At 46.4% G+C, this 22,114-nt stretch overlaps 1 protein-coding gene across 2 annotated transcripts in view; it reads left to right on the top strand.

The window, feature by feature from the left end:
- TTC29 (tetratricopeptide repeat domain 29) overlaps positions 1–22,114 on the top strand; it is a 1,168,725-nt gene that overhangs the window by 811,030 nt on the left and 335,581 nt on the right. The window lies entirely within an intron of this gene.

The raw sequence follows: 22,114 nt of genomic DNA, 5'->3' as shown, positions 1-22,114 counted from the left end.
GAGTGTGGCGGCGCAATTATGATCCGGCTGATAAACTAAAATATCGGGATGCGATCAGGATCTATCATAAGCTTATTCTTGATGGAAAGAAAGTATATCTTGAGCGCAGAATCGATGAGGCGGAAAATTTAAGCAAAGAACTCTTTAGGATAGTAAAGGAGTTTATTTACCCCTCCTCGAGTGCGCCCTCTCATTCTCATTCCGAAGCTTGGATCAGCCAACTTGGTGATTTTTTTGTTCATAAAATTAAGTCTATCCAGGACTCTTTTTCGGACACATGCCCTACTTTAATGCTGAGTCAATCAAATGTCCTCTCTGCTCCAGCAGAGGATTTGGGTCCTGTTCTTTCGGCCTTTCCACCTTTGTCCCTTGATACCTCTTTGGCTCTGTTGTCCCGGCTTCAATCTGGTTCGCCTCTGGATCCTTGTCCAGTGAAATGCCTGGGCAGAGTAGCACCTGCAGTTAACATCTTGCTTAATCCGCTGCTCAATCTCTCCTTAACTACGGGAGAGGTACCCCCGGCGTGGAAACATGCTTTGATCCTGCCACTACTCAAAAAGCCTACGCTAGATCCCCTTCCGCACGCTAACTACAGGCCGATCTCCCTTCTTCCTGTTCTGGCTAAGGTGATCGAGAAACATGTGCAGCTCTCTATTTCCAACTTTATTGAAAGCAACAACATTCTACATGACTCTCAATCGGGCTTCCGGGCTAATTTTAGCACGGAGACAGCCCTCTCTGAGATCACCGATGTCATCAGAGATACCCGTGATCGAGGGGGGAAGGCTATGCTAGTTATGTTGGATTTGTCGACGGCTTTCGACACCGTCCCTCATGACGGTCTCCTTTCAAGACTCTGGGAGATCGGTCTTCGGGGGACGGTGTGGGACTGGTTTAAATCCTTCTTGACCGGCCGCCGACAAGTGGTCTGGGCACCTCCGTTCTCCGCTGAAATGCCGCCGCTAGAGGTGGGGGTCCCTCAGGGGTCTATCCTGAGCCCCACCCTCTTTAATATCTACATGGCCCCTCTGGCGACGGTAGCGGAGTCCTTCGGTGCCCAGATCATATCCTATGCTGATGACACCCAGCTTCTTTTTACGTGTAAGAAGGGAGAGGTTTTTGACGGTGGGGTGATCAAAGAATGCCTGAGTGCGGTTTTTGACTGGTTCCGGCGGCACAGTCTGAAGTGCAACTCCGACAAGTCGGAGCTGCTTTTTTTCGGCTGTCCACCTGATCCCAGCTGGAAATCATGGTGGCCCCAGGATATGTTTCCTCCTGAGGCGGCATCTGAAAAAGCTAAAAATCTTGGCGTGTTGTGTGATGACGGCCTTTCTTTCAGACCCCAGATCATCGGGCTGTCTGGGAAATGTTTGGGCATTTTGAAAATGCTTCGGAAGTTTCTTCCACTGCTGTCCCTCCAACACCGAAAAATCGTTGTTCAGGCTTTAATAGGATCGCGACTGGACTACGCGAATGCCCTATATCTAGGGCTGCCTAAATATCTGCTAGCCCGGCTGCAAATCGTGCAGAATTTGGCGGCAAGAGCTATCTTTGGTCTTCCGCGGAGGGCAAAAGCCTCCGAACTGCTCAAGAGACTGCATTGGCTACCTATCTCTAAAAGAATAACCTTTAAGATCCTGACCCTTGCTTTTAAGGCCCTTCATTCCATTGGCCCTAAATTTATCGGGAAGCGCATGGCCTTTTATGCGCCAAGAAGGACCCTTCGGTCGGCTTTGCTGTCCAAAGCCGATGCCCCTTCTATCAGGCTTGCCCGAGTTGGCGGTCGCTCCTTCCGCTATTTGGCTTCAAGTGGTTGGAATGAGCTTCCTGTTTCCCTAAGGAAAGCCAACAGTCTTTTTTTCTTTTAGGAAGGAGTTGAAGACTTGGCTTTTTTCTGTCTGATCTCTTGCGGCCGTGTGCGAGTAGCTGTGTTGTGTTTTTTTTCCGCAGGTTTTCTCTTTGCCAAAGCGCCGGGACACCCCTTGGGGTAGCCGTGCGCTATAAAAGAGACTTTACATAACATAACATTTTAGCCTGCGCTCTAGATGATCTTACAAAGCTATTAAAGAACATGAATTATTTTACTTTTCCTTCCCTCAAGTGATATTGGTATGCTATTTGGGTGGTCTGAGTAATTTCTGATATTTACAAGGATTTGATGTGTTTATATGTTTTATTAATCACATACTTGTGTTGACTTTGTATAGATTCCATTGCATGGCGTATGTGCTTTTTTTCTATCAGGAAAAGGCAAAGTTACAGCCGTTACAAATGTTTGTCTGGTTGTGGCAGTTTTCAAGTGTGTTACGTTAATCCTTTAGGTGATTGTGGTGATGACTCCAACAACACTCAGATAAAGGAAAGACTGAGCTTATTTAACAGCCTCATTTCATTTATATTTGGTAAAGAAAAACTGTCTGTAACTATTACATGGTTCACATGCCTCAAATCTACACAAAAGCACAAACGACCAATCAGCCTTTCCTGAGATCAACACAGGTGACACCCAACTCGTGGCTTCCATGGGCCTAATTATTCCCTTGCGGAGCATGTCAACAAGAACTTTTTTTTCCTCGCTCCTTATTACTAAGAGTGGGCGGGCGGCTACGCTCCGTGCACGGAGTGTGCGTAGTGCCGGCTTCTACGCATTTTGCGTAGCAGGCGTAGAATCCGGCACTACGCACGCTCCGCAGACGGAGCGTAGCTGGCCGCCACCCGCCTCCCTCCCGCCCTCCCTAAATACTTGAAATTAAAAGTGTAAAAGAATTAAAAGGCACTTACCTTGCCCGCCGCTGCCCGCCGCGTCCCCGGGGCTCGCTATCTTCATTCTGCCGTCTTGTGTACTAACGCGCATGCGCGGGCGGCCGCGCATGCGCATTTCTCACGAAAAAATGCGCATGCGCGGCCGCCCGCGCATGCGCATTAGTAGACAAGACGGCAGCAATGAAGATAGCGAGACCCGGGGACGCGGCGGGCAGCGGCGGACAAGGTAAGTGCCTTTTAATTCTTTTACACTTTTAATTTAAAGTATTTAGGGAGGGCGGGAGGGAGGCCTGCGGTGCGTAGTGGGGCTACGCGGAGTGCGGAGGTGGGCGTAGTTTCTCGCCCACTTCACGTAGCTCCGCGAAGCCCCACTACGCCCACTACGCCCAGGGTTACTTATTACTATAGGCATTTTCCTCACTCTTTTTTTTGACTGGTATGGCTCCCTTCCTAAGTATGATCTCATGCACAAGCCCTTCAATTGGGCCAATTCCTCCCTGAACACCATCTTTTCTTCATGAATTCCCTCAACACTGATTTCCCCCACCACCATCACTTAGGAGAGCGCCCTGGAATTTATAATTATATGTGTCCTATTGGTGAATCCATCCAAAGACAGATGGACCATCTTCTGCCATGTAAATTTTTCCCAGCACCTCTCTCGATTAAAATTCTATGGGGGCTGGAAAAAATTCTAAAATATCAATGGATTCTCCTTGGTAACCCTTTGGATTGATATCCTTGTGAGATAGTGGCTTATCAAGGTCAGGTGGTACCCGGTGCAGAAAATTTCTTGTCACCACAGCTTGACAAAATGTCAAAAATGTGTGTTTAAAACACATATTTTTGCCATTTTGTCACCCCCTCAGTGATTTCTTGTCGCCCCCGGCTTGACAAAATGGCAAAAATATGTGTTTAAAACACATATTTTTGCCATTTTGTTACCCCCCTCAGTGATGATACCCGAGGCAGCCTGCACCCACCGCACCCCTCTTCCTATGCCACTGTTAGGAGACAGAACAATCTCAGGCCATTCCTCCCAGAATTATGTTTTTGGAATAATAATAAACATTTAACCTGAATCCACCATCAGTTCCCCCTCTCTACCCATGATCTTAAGCACAGCTACAGGTCAAGTTTTCCTTCCCACAAATCTACCTCCATCATCTTCCACTCTCAAATGCGACCTTCACGGGTCTCTTGAGCGAACTCCCCCATTTCCCTCACTGCCACTCTTGACATTACTCTTGCTTACACGTGCATTGTGCCCCCAATGCCCACACTTCATGCACTCTTTGTTTATAGACAAACAGGATTTTGAATCTCCTAAATGAAAATTACTTCCACACCTAAAACAAATGTTAGCAGGTGTTTTTTGAATGACAGTTTCTTCTCTGAAATCTTTGAACTTTTCCCATAGTTAGTCAACATTCCCATACTCTCCTGCTTCCGGTTCCTCCTTGTGAGTAGTGGACACTCCTGCCCCTCCCTCTGCTGTAGCCCTCTCACTCATCTGACGCATACAAAATTCTAATTCTTCAACTACTTTTGCAATTTGTACGGCATCCTTCAAGGAAAGATTTTTTGCTGCCCGCAACCTGTTTTGAATTTATTTACGCCTACATTTAACAGTCAATTGGTCTCTTATTAGTTCATCTGATATCTGCCCAAACTGACAATTTGAAGATAACTCTTTCAATCCTGAGATAAAGTCGTCAATAGATTCTTCTGGTTTTTGCGGTAGGTATAGAACTTGTACCTTGTCATCAGTATATTTGTCTCTTTAGCAAACCAACGCTCCAAGCCTAACTTTGATTATTTGCAAACATCCTGTATGAGATGATGATGATGGTCGTTCCCCAAAACACTCAGCAAAGCTTTTTTCCTTTTAGTCGTAAAACTCTGACCTTTCAGGGCTAATAAATAATTTTCAAAGCCATCTATCCAATCATCCCACAGGATTGGAAGTGAACCTTGATGTGCCAGGAACACTGTAGGTGTAATTATGGAAGTTGGCTCCATGTGTAATCCCTCTAATTGTATTTTTTAGAAATATGAGTAAAATATCTTTTGGGCTTTTTTCTAATGTATGCGTGGCAGCTGTGAGAGCACAGTCACAAGTGCGTACTGAGAACTTCCTGTGAACTGTTCCTCTCTCAATGCGATCACTAGTGATAGGCTTCAAATGCTGTGGGAGATGGTGAGCTACTGTCCTTCACCATAATCCATAAAATTTCATTTAAAAATCGTATTTTTAAAAGATAAGAAGGTACCCAGTGTCAGAAACGTTGATTGCCCCCCCTCCTCAAGGTGTTCAATAATAGAAAGACATGTCTGCTTTTAAACTTGTGCCTGTCGCACACTGGAACAGCTCAAGAGGCCGCAGTCAGAGAGTGCGTAGCTCTGAGTGACTTGCGCTGGTTGAGTTTTTATCATCCTTCCCTTCTTAAGCTGTCCTCCATCACGCGCACATTACTTCTGCCTCACGCTCCTGGTGATTATTGCTCAAAAGAGACTATTTCTTGTTAAATCATAAAAACTATTGTGCGAACTTCAAGCTGCCCTATACAGCTCATGCAATCAATCACCTTGTATGAACAAAACTAGACGATGCAGATTATGTGCAGGCCAGTAATGTATGGGATAAAGTACCACCTGCCACACTGTATAAGGATATTGCAACATACTGAGGAGTTACATGACCATAAAGAGGAACGTGGCAGAAAGCTGAGTTCCTTTATGAAGTTAAGAAACTCCAAGATGACTTGCAATATGCTTACAATATATGACAGGTGGTACTTTATTCCTTATAATACATGGTCACACCATCACCTTTCCCATAAGCCACTTACATTCTTGGTGCGTTCCTCTTCCATAAAAGAGAAAGCATGCTTACAAGAATAAAAATAGAATCTCTAGTGCAAAATCAAACACATGAAAAAGTGGTTAGATAATTGTTGCACCAAGACAGCAGAATCAGTTTAACACAACACATTTAAGAAAATGCAAAGAAGAATCATACAGAAAGTTTCTAACATTTCTATAACTAACTTAGGAGTGCAAAAAATAAATGTTACCATAAATCTTCCCTTTCAGATTATCATTGTACAACTAGAAAAACGGAGCAGGAGAAAGAAAAGCAAGGTTTGCTTTTTAGTGTTTAAATAGTTGCTTTAATTATGCTCCATGACCTGATCCTTCCTATCACCTCGGCTGAGCAGGCATTGTGAGTTAAGAACTCGACTGTAATGAGTTATTACAGTTGACTTCTGATGTGATTTCCTAAATAATACATAGGATTCTGTAACCCCTGTATGTGAGAAAGTGGCTCTATGTATACTGGACCCGAATAAGGTACAGCGTGTATAGAGTCCACAGACCCCAGAGGTATAACAGAGGTTAAAATCAGAACTGACCTTACTCTCAAAAGTGGTAGTTTAGTCCAGCAGTAAGGCAGTGCCAGAGGACAGTGTAAAGCATGTGTTGTACACACTCAGTCAGCAAAAGGTTGCACACACTCAAAGACTGAACTCCAGGCCACTTGTTTTTATATCAAAATATATAGTTGTTAGATTTCTAGAACCAACAGGTATCAAAAAATATACTGTTCTCAATATGAGAGGTCTCAGATGAGTACTTTGCAGAAAGGCAATAAACTTTGTAAAGACAGTAGGTACAGGGGTTGCAGTAGGCAACACAATTCTACACACAATGTAGCATTGAGCTCAATGGATTTCCTTTTATAAACACAGTTGATTACTTTGTAGATTACTTTGGTAATTCCAGGACTGGCTCCTAGGTTCAGTCCTGGAGTGTAAGCTGAAAACAGTTTAGCAAGAACGTTTTAGGTATTGTAGAGATTTTTCAGGCATAAAAAGCTATTTTAAAAATTCACACTTAGAAACTTTTCAACAGGAATCTGGCGATGTTATCCAAGGGGAGAAAATTCAGGTTGCAGGTAAAGTACGATCTCGTTACTTTTGTAATCCAGTACTGGTCTCCCAGGGCCAGCACTGGGGTCTCAACTCAAAGCAGGTAAGTAATTAAGTTTCTGAATGTTGTATGGTTTTTGAAGAATATTCTAGTTTTCAAAAGTAGACAGTAGAAATTTCATAGAAAAGCAGACCATGGATTCCTATGGAGAAAATACAAGTTACTAGTAAACCCGGTAAGGATTACTTTTGCGGTACAGTACTGGGCTTCAGGGTACAGTACTGGCTTCTCCCCTGATCACAGGTGAGTACTTCAGAATTCAGGTGATTTTATATGAATATTTTTAATTTCCAAAACTTCATACTTGGAAGATTTTTCGAGTCAAACTGGTCAATGTTATCCAATGGTAGGTAAGTGAGTTATCGGTTTCCAGGTGAGTACTTGGCTGGTGAAGTTAGGGTTCTGGGCATAGACTCAGGGGTCCCCCAGGGTCAGGTAAGTACAGTTGGTTCAGCCCCAGCGGCAGAGGGGTGCAGAGGTAGTTATGCCCAATGTTATCCAATGAGGGAAAGGGGGCCTCCGGTTGGTGGCTGCTGGCTAGCAAGCCACGTGGTTGTGGGAGCTGAGTTCCTGGTCACTTGCTCAGGGCAAATGGGGAAGTAGGATAGGGTACAGGTTGCACTGCCAGGGGCACTCGGACGGCTGGGTGCAGGGTGCTTTTGAGCCGTCGGGCGCTCAATGTTATTCAACGAGGAACTTGAAAAGGGAGCAAAGGCTGCAGGCTCGGGGACGAAGGATCTTCTGGAGTGACCAACACTTCGAGGGGTAAGTTGGGGTCTTGGAGGTTAGGTAGGCACCCAGGAGTTGGGCACAGGGGCCGTGGGGCGCCGGGTGCAGGGGTGTCTTTTGAGGTCGGAAAATCGTACCCCCTGCTGGTCGCGGTCGGAGGGGTCCTCGGTCCTGAGGCTGCAGGCGTTGTCTGGGTCATCAAGGAGGGTCTTTGGGCACTGGACTTCGGGTCCCAGTCACCGGGGGGACGTCCTCGTGGTCCTGGATCACTCGGGCATGGGCCGGGCTCGGTGGGTGCAGAGGGGGTTGGTCTGGAGCTTCCTGGCTGGGACCAGGGGTGTTATTGCAGCAGATCCTCGGCTGATGGGAGTCCCAGGCTTTAAGAGGGTCAAGGCAGGCAGGTCCTCTGGGTGCCCCAAGGTTGCTGTCCGCAGGAGTCGCCGGGATTAGGCAAGAGCAGGTTCCAGGATCAACAGGCCGGTAGAGCTGGGGCCAAGTCAGTTGTTGTCATCCTGTTGTTAGCAGCTGCACAGTGGGTCTTCTTCCTCTTGATCTTCTTTCTTCTTTTCTTATCAGGATCTAAGGAAGGAAGGTTCATGGAGCCCCTAAATACTGATTTTAGGGGCGTTACAGAGAGGGCAAGGGCAGGGACCAATAGGTATCTGTCCCGGGGTGGGTACACCCCCTAGCCTGCTCCTCTCCTGTGGGAGGAGGGCAGGAGCCTAGCTGTGATTGGGCAGGGCTCCCCATCTTCTAGATGCCCGGAGACCGGGGTCGTGCTTCACCTAGTCTCCCCCACCTGAGGGGTGGGGTTGGCACCGGCTGGCACCCCCCCTTCCTGACGTAGTTTTTCTTGCCAGTCTTCCTGCCAGAGTGGGGGTCAGGACTGGTGGGGGCCAGTTGCTGGGTACGGAAAATGGTCTGGGGAAGCTCACAGAGGCAGAATGTCTTTGAAGCTTCCCCCTGCTCATCCTGGGGAGGAGGCCTAGCACCTCGACCAGGATGTGCATTGTTGCAGGCCCAGTAGAGCGGGGGGCTCTCCACCCAGGGGTCCAGCAACATGTCTGCTGTGTGGCAGCCTCTGCAGCCACTTAGCCCAGACGTGGATTGTAAATGTAAATGTAAATGTAAATGTACATGTATTTATATAGCGCAAATCACCGACCCGGTATCTAAGCGCTTGCTTAGGGAACCCGTCCTGGTATTCCCCTGTGAGATAACCCCGGCAGGGTATCCACAAGGTGAAAGCCAGGCATCCCACCGCGAGGGGCCGTTGTGGAGATTAAGCAAGCTATTGTCCAGAGTCGCAGAGTGTGAACCCGTGAATCGAGTAGGCACCGGAGCGAGAATTGTCAAGTCTGTGGACATTTTAGGACTCAAGACCCTGCCGAGCCGGGAATTTAACCCTGGTCCCGGGCTGACCTCTGCTTCCAGGTCTGCCTCCTCTAACCAATGAGCCAATGGATTGTGGTTAGGTTTCAGGGGACATCTCTAAGATGCCCCCTGTGGTGCATTTCTCATTGAATCCCACACTAGCATCAGTGTGGATTTAATGTGCTGAGAAGTTTGATACCAAAGTTGTCAGTCTTCAGTGTAGCCATTATGGTGCTGTGGAGTTCGTAATGCCGACCTCCCAGCACCTTATACTCTTAATGGCATCACTGCACTTACAGTGCCCAGGAATGGTCCTGGGTACTGTAGGGGCCCAGGGCTCATGCACCTGTGCCCACACCACTGGCATAGGGCACCCAGCTAGCGGGGTGACTGATGTATGCCAGGGCAGTGGGTTTGTGGGCATCGCACACCATGTTGACTCTTTGTTTAGTTCTGTACTTAGGCACTCAGCCTGCAAAGGCAGTGCGTGGGTGCCAGGGTACAGGACCCCTAAGGGTGGCACAATAAGTGCTACAGCCCTTAGGGGTCTCCTCTTGTCCCCATGCCCTGGGTACCTAGGGTACCATTTACTAGGGGCTGACAGGTGGTCGGAGATGCCAATTGGGTTTCAGTTTCAACACAGTTTTAGGGAAGGAACACAGGCCCTGGGTACCTGGTTGGCAGGAGCCCAGGGCACACTCAGTCAAGCACATCAGCATTCAGAAAAAAAGAGGGGGCATACCAATGCTAGAAAGATGGTACTTTCTCACACAACCCCCCCCCCCCTCCCATCGAAAGGTGATGAGACTAACCTTGCCCTAGGGAGTCTTCATTGTCTAAGTGGAAGAACCTGGAAAGTCCATCTGCATTGGCATGAGCAGTCCCTGGTCGGTGTTCCACTTCAAAGTCCATTCCCTGTAGGGAGACGGACCATCTCAGTAGTTTTGGATTTTCCCCTTTCATCTGCATTAGCCATCTGAGAGGTCAGTGGTCAGTTTGAACCATAAAGTGAGTTCCAAACAAGTAGGGCCTCAACTTCTTCAGGGGCCAAAGCACAGCAAAAACCTCCCTCTCAATGGCACTCCAACGCTGCTCTCTGGGGAGTGTAATCCTGCTTATAAAAGCAACAGGTTGGTCTTGGCCTTCCACATTGATCTGGGAGAGGACCGCTCCTATCCCCAGCTCTGAGGCATCAGTCTGCACTATGAACTGTTTGGAGTAGTATGGTGCTTTTAGAAGGGGTGCTGAGCACATTGCTTCTTTCAGGGTGTCAAACGCCTTTTGGCAGCTTACAGTCCAGTTTACTTTCTTGGGCATTTTATTGGATGTGAGTTCTGTGAGGGGAGTCACAATGGACCCATATTCCTTCACAAACATCCTGTAGTATCCAGTCAAGCCAAGGAATGCCCTTACTTGGGTCTGGGTTGTTGGAGCCGCCTAGTCTAGAATATTCTGGATCTTGGGCTGTAAGGGTTGGACCTGGCCTCCACCAACAAGGTGGTCCAAGTACACCACAGTGCCCCGCCCTATCTGGCATTTGGATGCCTTGATAGTCAGTCCTGCAGATTGCAGGGCTTGTAGAACCTTCCCAAGGTGGATCAGGTGATCCTGCCAGGTGGAGCTAAAGACAGCAATATCATCAAGATAAGCTTGGTTCACCAACCTCTGGAAGGTGGCAGGGGCATTCTTTAACCCAAAAGGCATTACAGTAAACTGTTAGTGCCCATCAGGGGTGGAGAATGCTGTCTTCTCTTTGGCTCCTGGGGCCATGCCAATCTGCCAGTACCCTGCGGTTAAGTCAAAGGTACTGAGGAATTTGTTTGCCCCTAGCTTGTCTATCAACTCATCTGCTCTTGGAATGGGGTGAGCATCTGTCTTGGAGACAGAGTCGAGTCCTCTATAGTCCACACAGAACCTCATCTCTCTCTTTCCACCCTGTTGATGAGGTTTGGGGACCAGAACCACTGGGCTAGCCCAGGGGCTCTCAGAGGGTTCAATCACCCCTAGCCCCAGCATCTTGCTGACTTCAGCTATGATGTTTTCCTTTACTTGGTCTGATTGTCGATAGATTTTGTTTTTGACAGGGTTATTGTCACCAGTGTCCACATCATGGGTACACCAGCTGGTCAGACCAAGGGTCAAGGAAAAGATGCTGGCAAACTGTTGTAAGACTTTCTTGTAGTCAGTCTTTCTGTTGGGGAGAGAGGGTGCCTGAAAAGATCTCTCCATCCACTGACCCATCTTTTGGGTTGGAAGAGAGGAGATCAGGGAGAGGTTCATTCTCTGCTTCCTGTTCCTCATCAGTCGCCATCAGCATGGTGAGGTCAGCCCTGTCATTGTAGAGTTTAAGGCGGTTCATATGGATAACCCTTTTGCGTGTCCAGCTGGTGCCTAGGTCCACTAAGTAAGTGACCTCACTCTTTTTCTCCAGGATAGGTTAAGGGCCACTCCATCTGTCTTGAAGAGCCCATGTTGCCACTGACTCCAAAACCCACACATGTTGTGCAGGTTGAAATTCAACCATGGTGGCTTACTGGTCATACCAGTGCTTCTGCAGCTCCTGGCTGGCCTGAATATTCTTGGGTGCCTTGTCCATGTACTCAGCCATTCTGGACCTTAGGCCAAGCACATAGTCCACGCTGTCTTGTTTGGGTTCTTGGAGGGGCCCATCCCAACCCTCTTTCACCAGATAGAGCGGTCCCCTTACAGGATGTGCATTGTTGCAGGCCCAGGATAGCGGGGGACTCTCCACCCAGGGGACCAGCAAAATGTCTGCTGTGTGGCAGCCTCTGCAGCCACTCAGCCCAGACGTGGATTGTGGTTAGGTTTCAGGGGGCATCTCTAAGATGCCCTCTGTGGTGCATTTCTCATTAAATCCCACATCAGTGTGGATTTAATGTGCTGAGAAGTTTGATACCAAAGTTGTCAGTCTTCAGTGTAGCCATTATGGTTCTGTGGAGTTCGTAATGTCGACCTCCCAGCGCCTTATACTCTTAATGGCATCACTGCACTTACAGTGCCCAGGAATGGCCCTGGATACTGTAGGGGCACTGGGCTCATGCACCTATGCCCTCACCACTGGCATAGGGCACCCAGCTTGAGGGGTGACTGATATATGCCAGGGCAGTGGGTTTGTGGGCATGGCACACAGGGATGTGTGCCATGTCAACTCTTTGTTTAGTTCTGTACCTAGGCGCTCAGCCTGCAAAGGCAGTGCATGGGTGCCATGGTGCAAGACCCCCAAAGGTGGCACAATAAGTGCTGCAGCCCTTAGGGTCTCCTCTGGTCACCATGCCCTGGGTACCTAGGGTACCATTTACTAGGGGCTGACAGGTGGCTAGAGATGCCAATTGGGTTTCAGTTTCAACACAGTTTTAGGGAAGGAACACAAGCCCTGGGTATCTGGTTGGCGGGATCCCAGGGCACACTCCGGCAAGCATATCAGCAGTCAGAAAAAAAAGAGGGGGCAAACCAATGTAAGAAAGATGACACTTTCTCACACTGTATAAACGCCAGTCTCTATTTTCTTTATAATCAGCAACTTTTGACGTACCCTGTCTCCAATTATAAAGAAAACACTTCCGAATTTGACTATTATAAGTTATTACAGTTGGGTTATGATGTCACAATGGTTATAGAACTCGTTGGTGACTTGCAATATCCTTATAATGTACATTAGGGGTTACATTATCCCTTACGTAATCGGTGACTGGTGGAGTCACAAGTTGCTGCTTATAAAGGAATTGGAGACAGGCTTCTAATACAGGGATTCCAGAATCCCATGTAATATATTTCAATAGGTGTTTTCGCTTGTCTATGTTCTATGATACTAAACAGATGAATGTCTGGACCTTTGCACATCCCATCATAAAAAGTAAACTCAATTTGTGGCAAAATGTCACCTTTTGTAGAATGCATTTCACAGGTTAATAAAATACATTATTTAACACTTATGAGCAAACACAAGCTGCACATTGGTAGCAATGTCCCCCTGGGACGAGCAATTTATGTATTTCAGTATGTGCAAATTACAGACACATAGCTGACCTATATAACCTCCATCAGGACTTTTGTTTGTGGTATACCATTCAATTCAGTGGCTAGAGGTCTGCAGAGGATTTCTTAAGACCATATTTATTCAGGATGTTGTGATTATGTAATGTAAGAGAATCGATTGAAGGAATAAGGCTTTTGGTGTATAACAATGAAGCCTGATCTTGATTTAAGAGGTTGCCACGTATTTGCTTCTGAGGATCGAAAGGCCCACTAGTTGCAACCCACACTGCAGTATTTGAAGTCATTTCCCCCGCCCTATTTGCCTGTAGTGTTTACATGTCAGAGGTAATGTCAGGGACAATGGCTGTACCCAAGACTCCAAGACCTGTTTGCTCTCAGCTTCTTTCTAAAGGCAGTGAGGGAATGAATCTGTGTCTGGCGTCGGTATTTCATACATTTCTAAGCAGTTTTTGTTTTAAAGCATAACAGACTATTCCAAATTCTCGCTTTCTTTTTCAGCAATTAATGGAACGTCTGTTGTCAGCTGACGTGAAGTGCACGTTGAAAGGCATCATTTTAAATAGATGCATCACGTGCAGCAGTTTCTGTGAGAACGTCAGGAAAGTTGTTTTCAGTAAATGTGCCAAACCTTAAATGTGCCTGTACTGCACTGTCGAATGATTTTATATTTAAACGGGCTTCAGTAATGTCACCAAAACCCCTAAAGGGTGGTAGTGGGTCCTATTACGCCGCCCATTGTGTTTTATTTATATCACAAAAATGAGAGAACAGCAGAATGACATTGCTGGGCTGTGTCTGACAATAATGCATTATTTGTCTTAAATAGTGACTTATCAAGTGACTGTAATGATGAACTTCAGCTACCATCTGGGAGAATGGGTGCTCCCTCCTCCTATATAGGACTAAGATCTTGCAGACAACACCATACATAAACAAGCATTTGCAATGCAATAGGTCTCGTAATTACACGAATTTGAGCTATTGGCATTATAAATGACAATACCTTTTATTTATGTTTTGTTTTTTTAAATATAAATAAAATGCATTGTCATTTACAATGCCAATAGCTTAAACTTGCGAAAATGCGAGACCTATTGCATTGCAAATGCGTGTTTGTAGTTATTGTTGAGAAGTCAATCATGTTCTTTTGCTTGTACAGTTAAGGGCATGAACATAGAGCCATATAGGAACCTGTTTCAAAATCAGTTTTCAATTACTACTTGGTCAGAGACCCATCCCACATAAAGCCCTGACATGACATTCATTGCGCACCTTTCTACTTGACTCTGATGCAGTGTGTGATCTCAGCCAGATGTGGTTTTCCCTGTGTAGTTTCAGATGCAAATGTATATACATAAAACATAAATAATACAGTGCATGTTTTCGGGCTATAGCTGACTGGAGATTGAGGATGATCAACCTGTAATCTTTTAAGTGCTTAAAATAAATGTTAGATCTAAGTGATATTAGACCTGGTTTCCAATAGTTTCCTGGTGGGTTTATATAGTGCAAACATAGTGTAACCTCAAGTAAAGCAGTTGAATATGTTACACGTGTTGTAGACATAGGGAGATTAAGCATTTTGCCCAGAATCACCGGGTGTTAAGCCGAAGCTAAGATTTGCATCTGCTTCTGCAGTTCTAAAAGTCCCTTCTAAGCAGAGAAGTGTGGCTCACTGTGGAGAAGTGTGGCTCACTGGTTAGAGAAGGCAGACCCTGAAGCAGAGGTCAGACCCGGGACCAGGGTTTGATTCCCGACGCGGCAGGGTGTTGAGCTCAAATGTCCACGGACTCGATAATTCTCGCTTCGGTGCCTGACCTAATCATGGGTTCACACTCTGCAACTCTGGGCATTAAGCTTGCTTAATCTCCACAACGGCCCCCCCGCGGCACGATGCCTGGCTTTCACCTTGGGGATGCCCTGTAGGGGCTATCTCACAGGGAAAAACCAGGACGGGTTCCCAAGGCAAGCGCGGAGATACCCCTTCGGGGGTCGATTCTGGCGCTATATAAGAAATGTAATAAATAAATAAATAAATATCACGCGATGTACAGCCCCTGCACTTCACCACATGGGAAGACATTACGGGAAGTACCCCGTTGAAGTGATCCGCCAGGGAATACGCAGCAGGCTCGGTGCAGTTGGAGATGCCGTCAGGAGTTTGGGATTCAGAGATGATTTTCAAGAGTTCTTTGGTTGCATAGGCAGGTTGAGTCGGTGATAAACTATTCTAAAAACGCTCCAACACGTGTTGCTGCGCAGCGGAAGGCCCTTTGGAAAGGTTGATTGGTCACCTTTGTTACTTATTGCTGTATTTGGGAGTTCAACTGTTACTTAAAATGTGGAAGCTATAGCCCACACAGTGTTGAACATGAAATATTACAAAATAATCAGGTAATACGGTCACAAAATGCCACATAATTTGCGTTTTCTTGCCACATATTTTGATCTTCTCCTGCAGCATAATTCCAGTGGCCATGGCTAGGTTGATGCCCCAGAATTCTCACAGCTTGTTCAGTAACCTAAACATGGCGGAATAGACCGGTCACTCATTTCTGTGTGCCTCATATAAATTCGTTGAGCTTCTAGAAAGTGATGCAACAGAGGAGCGAGCTGTCATGCTGACGAGCCCCTATACGCCTATGCTCTCAGACCAAAGTAGTAACCTCTTACTAGCCTAGCAAGATCACACAGTTAGGTGCACACAACCACACTGCAACTCACCACGCCCAACCCTGGGGGGCAAGAAAACAACAAGAGACTTTAGTTCTTTGCACTGTCCAGCCTTGTTTACATAAACATCACCTTAACGAATACACTTCCGTAGAATCCCGGTCTTATGCGCCAAGAGGTAGCTGTAATTGTGGTGTGCGCTATACAAATGTTATCAATTTATTAATATAACCATAATGCCACTGGCTCTAAGATTCCTTCCTCGGTGCGTGGACTGATAGGACACCTTTGATTTCTAACTGATGAACTCCCCCCGAATGGTTCGCCTGAAAGTGTTTTCAAAGGTGAAGGGTTAGCTAACTTTACAAGACCCACACTGTGCATGTGCCTCAGGGGGCCAGGCGGCGCTGACACCTAATGCCCCAGCATCATATTTTATTTATTTAATGCGATTTTCTATAGCGCGAACATTACCCGAAGGTGACAGAGCGCTTTACATAAGAACCAGTTGCGATACATAATGATTTAGGATTACACGAGTTACATAAAAGATAGAAACAGAAACAATTGCAAATGTACAAGTTGTAGAGTCACACAAGGAAGAGATACAAACAGATTTTTTTTTACAAATCTACAAGTTGTAAAGGCACTCAAGGAAGAGATACAAATGGATAAACTCTAAGAGTCACATAGGAATGGTAGAGAGTACAAAGGTCTACTACATATACAAGTGGTTAGAGTTATCTCTATATACATGTATATACAAATAGTAGATCTTCTCAGGTCAAGACCCAAAAAAACAGGAGAGCAGAGTTCCAATAAGTGTGGTCGGAGGTGGGACGCAGTCACAGCACCAAGGGAGGGCAGTAGAATGTCTGCTGTTTCACAAGATGGTGGACCAAGGACAAGAGCGACAACAAGAGACGGTCCCAAAATGGCAGGGCGCACACGTGTTTCCAGTCCAAAAGTTACGAGGGCCAAGTCCAAAGAAAACCAGGGAGCCAAACCAACGGAGGAAGAACAAGAAGGGCAAAGGAGCCAGACAGACAAAAGGGGGGCACGCGGTCTCCAAAGCACAGCTGTGCCGCCCATGTTCACAGGTCCCGGGCCGCAGTGGCAACAGTGTCCAATCCATTCTCCCAGGTTGAAGGGAGATCCACACATGCTCCAAGGCAGCAGTCTAGAGAACGGGACGCCGCAGAGTCCGAGCCAGAGGGGGCGCCTCACTGGCAGGGATGGAAACAGACAGGCTCAGACGCAGTTCCCGCCAAAGCCTTCAGCGAGGCAGGCGGGCCAGCGGTAGCGAAAAGCAGCGGCCGTAAAATCAGGACGAGAGAGCCTCAGCCCAACTCATCCGCGGCCATCCAGAGAAAGCACAGAGGCATCGGCAACATTGCGACAGGACCCGCTGAACACCCATCACCAGGGGAACCCAGAAAGAGGCGGGGAGCAGAAAGACAGGCAGCAGAGATGAGAGAGGAGCTGTGCCCGGCTGGGCAGGCGTCGGCCGCAGCGATACACCGGAGGTCAGACTCCCCCACAGCCTACCGGGTGGCTCCACCGTGCAACGGCCATGCCTGCTTGGACTCCACAGTAGGCTTCCCAGGCAGTTCTGGAAAGAAACTAATGCGGATCTCGGCTCAGCGCATGTGCAGGTTCTAACGTCACTTCACTCACTCTTCACAGTCCCAGCTCGACTGAGTCTACACTCACTCCTTGTTCCCAGACCACAGCCATCAGCTTGGGTTTGTTTATCAGTCCTCAATCAAACCAAACCTGGTAAAGAGGTGGGAGGAATTAAGGGGCAGGCAAGTGCCCCATTTACCGGCTCATGCGCACGAACTAAACCCCATAAATAAACGTATGTCGTATGAAATGTCATTTTCACCCTCAAGGCAACAAAATTAAAAGTACGTCATGAGGCCTTCTCGTTAGCAAGGCCTTTGAAAGAGGCTTCTTGGGGCCTGTCTCATTCATGTTGATGCTATGGTGGGAAGGGGAGAGGGTGCTGACGGGGCACTGGGGGCCTGGAGATTAAGTGCACAGGAAGCATTTTGTGTCCCACGCTCTGCTCTTTAGCCTCAAAAATGCACAACAACCAGATGTATGTGGCTTTCACCCACCCACAATTCACATGCATATGAAATATGTCTATGAAGCCGTAGTACAACTACCCCTCAGCGAGCAGTCAACAGCCCGATGAGAGCTGCATGGAAAAGAGGGTTATTCATCTCAGCAGATCAACAGCCTGGGGTTTTATCCTCGTGTTAATTGCGATATCACCTGTGTTACGAGTGCAGGAAAACCGAGGGGGTTTCTTTTGTACAGTAGCAGCATTGCGCACTCATGACTGGAGGAAAGAACGAGATTCTGCCCCCGCCCCTTTTAAAATGTTAGATAATTTATGTTTTACTGAGTAAAAAAAAAACCCACCTATTATGGAGTCTAGCTGCCAGACAACTGGCTGTCGCGTCCTTACGTGTCTGACATATGAGCTCAAAGCACTGGGTCGCATCAATACTGCTTCATGGAACTTACCAGGACAACTCGATACCTCGAGCAAAGCCATCTGCAACAGTGCCGATGAGCTGTCCTGCAGTTCCCCCGGGGCACAAGTAGGCATCCACTTCTGTCAGACAGCTGATCGCAGCAAAAAGACAGAAGTGGATGCCTGCTTGTTCCCCAGTGGAACTGACAGCAAGCACACGCGAAGTGGCATTTTCGTTGCAATGGCAACAAAATGGCGAGGGACTGTCCACAGTCCCACGGACAGGTACATGCTGTTTGCAATGGACAAATGGCGAGAGCAGCCATCTTTGTCCATTGCAGACGCACGCATGCGAGCCCTCGCAGATCGATTTCAAAAGGTACTTGCAATGGCGGGAGCAGCGCATGCGCTGCTTTCTCCAGCTGAGACCTAAAAATACAGAGGGCATTGGGTTAGCTCAGAAAGAATCAAGTTCTCCAATGATGTACTTAGATAGCATAATATATATATTTCTTTCATGGTTTTTACTGAATGTCGTCTCCTGATTTCCACACATGTGGTAGTCCATAGGCTGTTGCATGCACATCTTGTGGGAATGTGCTGAATCAGAGCATTTTAGGTCATGGCAAAATAGACCATATCTTATTTTTAGCGAGAAGAATATAAATTATTCTCCTGTTGTCTGTTGCATATCTTTAATATGATCCCAAAAAGACCAGAAGCCTGGTAAGCAGCCACGGCCACTGCAGGTAAGAGTGGTGGGGCCAGCTGGTGGGGATTTCGCGAGATGACCACAAGGAAAAATTCATGATTTATTTCATTTTCCCTTGTGGTCATCTCTCGAATGCGTCCCGTTCTCTAGACTGCTGCCATGCAGCCAGGAAGATAAAAGGCTATCTCCCATAACTAAGTTGCAGCCCCCCACCCTGATTTAAGCTCCTCAAAACTTTGGCTAGGAAATTTCAGCTTAAAGTGCTACCACTGACACAGCATTCAGTGTCAGGAAAAAACCAGCAGGCATCTGCTCAGCAACATTGCCTGAACTGCCATTCCATACTTTTTTGTACTGGCCATCTTACCCGTCGCTTCTGAATCAATTGGTGGCTGCCTCATCTCGTCCCATTTGGAAGCCCAGAAAGAAACCCTGCAGAGATGCAGTTTGCTGTGGTTAGTGTTCGTGGTCTACATTTAAAGGGAGCATGGACTTTGTATGATCATGACTTTTTGCAACTCTGTTTGAAATAAATACCTGCCTTTTATTTGAGAAGATTTTATCTATCTGAATATCTACAAAAGTTGTGCTATACCAGCCCAGAAGGACATTTTACCAGGAACGGGACTCAGAAAATTGTTCCAAGGCTGAATCAAAAACCAAGACAAAGAAGGAGTTTTTCTGCTATTTTGCACAGTGGAGAGAATCGTTTTCCCTGACCTGAAGGGCAATAGGAGGGGCCAATGAACTAAAGCGTTTGTGGAGTTCATCTAAGGAAGTGAACAACCCAGTAGTCAGGATGACGTGGCAGTTGGGATGCCCAGAAAATATTAGGGACACCTTCTTGGAATTAGAATAGACAGCCTGCAGGAAAGATTTAGGACTGACTATGATGAGCCTGCATCAACCATAATCTCCCTTTACTGTACTTGACTTTTTGGGATTCTATTAGCACCTTTCCAGTCCATGAGTACCCTGTGTGGTTTTTCTAGTTCTTTCATTGGCTGAGGCAAGTTAGTCTTGCTCCAGAAAAATTTGAACCACTATTGCTTAGAGTTAAAGAAATATAATCGATTAAAGGTGGTTATGGACCATAGTACTAAATACCAGTTATCACATTGCTAGTTGGAACTAGTGGGTGCCAAAGGTTCAAGGGGTGCTCCTGATACCTGAGATTTGGACAAGGTGAGAGGTAACCCATTGCAAGTGCTAGTAGTTCCTCAGCCCTCCCACCCTTCCCCTTCTCAACTACGAACTTCTGAATTTGAAACCCAGTTAGCGGTGTAATATATTTCCCCCTAAACTGTACTGTATGCTGTGGATTGTTAGGTAACAAGACAACCCCAGGGGCCAGTTTTATGGCCATTATACCTCTAAGCCTCATTTTAATATTCATGGACGGGATGGTACTTCACAAGTGTACCAGATCATTACAGCCTATGGCACATGTCATATGTGGCCAAGATATCCACCACGCTTTGATGAGGCATTCCGTCCGCTAAACTCTAAATAAGGCCCTTTGTCTTTCACTTTAAGTCCCGAGTTTTTGGCACCCTCAAAAAATCATTTTCTATGTGTGAAAATTCGAGCTCATGTTTGAATGCCATTTTTTGGGTGTTAAAATTATTTTTCGGCATTGTGTTATTATTATTACTAACATAGCATCACTGCCATAGTAGCATGACCTACAGCACAACAGAAGGAGGAGCAATGCATTAGAGGCACTGATTAAACCATCAATGGAATAATGCATGGTGTTTAACCAGGATCGAGATGAATGGAAAGAAGAAAGACAGCCCCATCCAGCCCCAGAAGGCTGAATGGGGAAGACGCCCCAGAAAGATGTCCTCAACCTTTAACCCACCACGTAGAGGCTCTGGCTGGACACCCCCATCAGAGAGGATTGGACATGCGGAGGAAGGGGAGAGTGGAAGGCATGCAGAAGGGTTAGAAGGTAGAGGGAATGCTGTGCACTACACTGGAGGACGGGATCAGTGTAGTGCAGATAGTGAGATGGTGAGGGAGAAAGAGAAGACAGAGATAATGAGACAACAGTAGAGGAAATGTTGGACAGGAGGTAAAGGGGAGAAATAAGAAAGACCAAATGTGAGGAAACGTAAAGAGGAAGAAAGCAAAAAAGGAGCAAATGTAAACCAATGTAGCCCAGGTACAAATCTGGTTAAAAGGATTGTCTTCTGTAGGTCTTCAAAGTGGGATTTCCCAGATTTTCTTCATGAAGGTCTGTGGCTTGTCACTGGAGAAAGAGGAATTCTTGTCAAAGAGGGCAGTCACCACAGACAGTTGCCTTTTATCTCAAATATCCTTTATCAAAGTACACCTGGTTGGTGGGATGTCTTCGGTAATATGATGAAAAACCCTAGAACCATGTCACACGAGATAGCCATTTTCGAACACTGCAACACTCAACCCAGGAAAGCCTGTTAGCCAACAAATTGTTGCAATCTTTGTGTAAGAAGTTACAGCCACTTAGTGCAAGGACCTTTTGCAGCATAAATACGCAATTTAAGAGGCACAGTCTAACATCTTTGAGAATTCTAGTATTGTTGGACCTTAAATCCCTCTAACTCCTTTTCTAATACATCTCCTTCAACTCATTAGGCCCGGGGTTTTCATGTCTGCTTCTTTCAATCTGGTATTTGTATGTTCAGCCTGTGGGTAAAAAGTTGAACTTGTAAGCTGCTATTTAATATCACCGCAGCTCTCCCGACCACGTTTGCACAAACTAAGAAGTAACAATCAAGTAGGCCTACACCAATGGTTTTGGTCTTTCAAGTAATCCACCAATGAAGATCAGGGAAAACACTGAAATGGTTTGGAATCTATTCTTGAGGGTATAGGATTACGGCCTGGTTCGTTCTAATTAAGGTTCCTCTTTAAGATAATCCTGATGAGATACTTACATTTTGAAGAGATTGAAACACGTTGGGATCATCTCAATAAAATGGCATTTATTGGAAGAGTGGAAAGATATGGGTCTTACTCAATACGAATGAAATAAGCAGAAAAATGTTTCACAAATGCCTCTGTCTGGGAAATAGGCAAACTCAGTAAAGGAATGTGTTATGTGTTGTAAATAAGTTCTACAGGGACTATTGGAAGACGGCATGTGAACAAGGAGCATAATAATTTGATGACATTCTGTTGTCTTCTCGTGGAGTACTGATTTGTGTGTAACCACTTTAACTTTTGAGTGCCTGGGATATAACAGGCTCAGATCAACAACTACGCAACCGAAGTAAAGGACGATTTTGTTAATGAATCTGAAGGGGAATTAGAAAGTCTAGCATGGGAATATATATGGATGTGCCTGAATTTATCAACAGCTGAGACTGTCCGCAATAGAT

Source organism: Lissotriton vulgaris, chromosome 3_1, assembly GCF_964263255.1.
Source record: "Lissotriton vulgaris chromosome 3_1, aLisVul1.2, whole genome shotgun sequence".
NCBI lineage: Eukaryota > Metazoa > Chordata > Amphibia > Caudata > Salamandridae > Lissotriton > Lissotriton vulgaris.
The sequence above is the reverse complement of the archived record's forward strand: the minus strand, read 5'-3'. Positions and strand labels throughout refer to the sequence as shown.